At 45.9% G+C, this 2,500-nt stretch overlaps 1 protein-coding gene across 1 annotated transcript in view; it reads left to right on the top strand.

Annotated features, from left to right (window-relative positions):
• The window catches only part of LOC134444243 (citron Rho-interacting kinase), a 105,396-nt gene that overhangs the window by 6,694 nt on the left and 96,202 nt on the right, over positions 1–2,500 (top strand). The window lies entirely within an intron of this gene.

Consider the following 2,500-nt stretch of genomic DNA (forward strand, 5'->3'; position numbering starts at 1 on the left):
GCTTTTCGTTGTGCCATGAGTACCCCCTAAGTCAAGTTTTATATCGCTTTCTCTATGCTAATGTAACTAAGCTCCATGTATTTGTTAAAACTAACATTTTCCAAGTACCCCCTGCAGTGTGCTCGCGTACCCCTAGTGGTACACGTACCCCTGGTTGGGAAACACTGGTCTAATGGGTCTTATTTCTGTTTTGCAGGTAAAGCAGACTACTACTCTTCCTCCACCAACCCCCCGTCACCCCCGTCACCTCGAGCCCCCCCCCCCCCCCCCACCCCCCCCCCACCCCCCCCCCCCCCCCACCGCCCCCCCCCACACCCCCCCCCCCCCACCCCCCCCCCCCCCCCCCCCCCCCCCCCCCCCCCCCCCCCCCCCCCCCCTCCCCCTCTGGGCCTGAGGCGACCTCCAGCGTAAAGACACGACAGACATCACACCCCACCTGCTGAAACTCAAGGTACCACAACTCTTTACCATGCACAAACCAAAACATACCATACACAATCCTAAACACCCATAGACAAACCAAAACAGCCTATCAAACCAAAACAACCTACCATGCACAAACAAAAACACCCGACCATGCACAAACCAAAACACCCCAACATGCACAAACCAAAACACCCTACCATGCACAAACCAAAGCATACCATACACAATCCTAAACACCCATAGACAAACCAAAACAGCCTATCAAACCAAAACACCCTACCATGCACAAACAAAAACACCCGACCATGCACAAACCAAAACACCCCAACATACACAAACCAAAACAACCTACCATGCACAAACCAAAACACCTGACTAAACTCAAACAAAAACACCTGACTAAACTCAAACAAAAACACCAGACTATACTCAAACAAAAACACCTGACTAAACTCAAACCAAAGCACCAGACTAAACTGAAATCAAAACACCTGACTAAACTCAAACAAAAACACCTGACTAAACTTGTAACGTAAAGACTAAATTCAAATCAAAACTGTGGACAGACATCACAAAGGGCATCATAAAAGCAGATGTAAAAAAAGTAAATAAGCAGAAACGCAGCCTTGCTGACAGGGTAGGCATGGTTTAGCAACGACAATACGTAATGGCGACAGAAATTCACAGACAGTGGGAAAGAGGCGCAGACCTCATCACGTGCTTTCCGGCAATGTTAAAGGGACAGTTCTGTCAATTTCAACATGCAGTTGTAATGCTCACACTACCCTGGACTTGTCAGTGCCTGAGATTTGTTTTTCTTCTTCTTTAGTCGTTTCCGAGATCCTGGTCATTGTAATGGGGCCAGCTCTTTGTTTACATTTCAAAAAACATTTTTATTTATTCCCAAAAATATCCAAAAGGTTATAAAACATCAGCAGACAACTAGCAAACAGCGGTACATTTTAGGAAAATATTTGGAGTAGGCCTATGTTACATTTTTTAAAAATGTAAACAAACGCTGCCCCCATTAGAATTGTTCATATCTCGGAAAGGGCTGAGCCGAAAAATGTGGCATCACCGGGTACTGACAAGTCAAGGGTAGCGTGAGCAATACAACAGCATATTGAAATTGACTGAACTGGTCCTTTAAGGATCACAACTTCACTTGCGAAGGCATCATACTTCAACACAGAACGCACTGGAGTGAGATACATACACCCTACCATAGACAAACACCCGGCCCCAATACAATGGAAACTCCAGGGCTGTATTCCAAGAACATGTTACTAAGTGATAAACCTGGTGAAGTTAACCTACAGAAAGCGGTAAACCTGCTAATGTGTCATTTACAAACACACTACCACACACACACACACACACACACACACACACACACACACACACACACACACACACACACACACACACACACACACACACACACACACACACACACACACACACACACACACACACACTAACCAAAACACTCAACACTCAAATCGGAACACCCACATTCAAATCAAAACACCCGACTACACTCAAATCAAACCGAAACACCCGACCAAACTCACACCAAAGCACCTGACCACATTCAAATCAAAACACCCGACTACACTCACACCAAACGAAACACCCAACCAAACTAACACAGTGTTGCCAGATTGGGCGGGTGCCCGCTCAATTGGGCTACTTGGGATGAGCGTCTGCTTGTAAAAACCGGAAAAAAATGTCCGTTTGGCGTTTTTTTCAGCTGTTTTGGGCCCATAGAAGTCAATGTCATTTGTTGAATTTGGGCGGAATTTAGCGCATTTTGGCGGTTTTTGAGAAGCTTTTGGGCGGGATACGGTTACACAGATCAGGCAACATTGTACTCACACCAAAGCACCTGACCACATTCAAATCAAAACACCCGACCACATGCAAATCAGACCGGTCATACCAGCAAAGCACTCAAATCAAGCAAAACACCTACTGCATCACAGCCCCTGCCAAACACAAATACTGAGTTTTATACAGATCTGGGGTGTGTTTCTAAAAAGAGAAGTTGTTAGCCTGTTAGCAACTTTGTTAG

Source organism: Engraulis encrasicolus, unplaced genomic scaffold, assembly GCF_034702125.1.
Source record: "Engraulis encrasicolus isolate BLACKSEA-1 unplaced genomic scaffold, IST_EnEncr_1.0 scaffold_47_np1212, whole genome shotgun sequence".
Taxonomy (NCBI): Eukaryota; Metazoa; Chordata; class Actinopteri; order Clupeiformes; family Engraulidae; genus Engraulis; species Engraulis encrasicolus.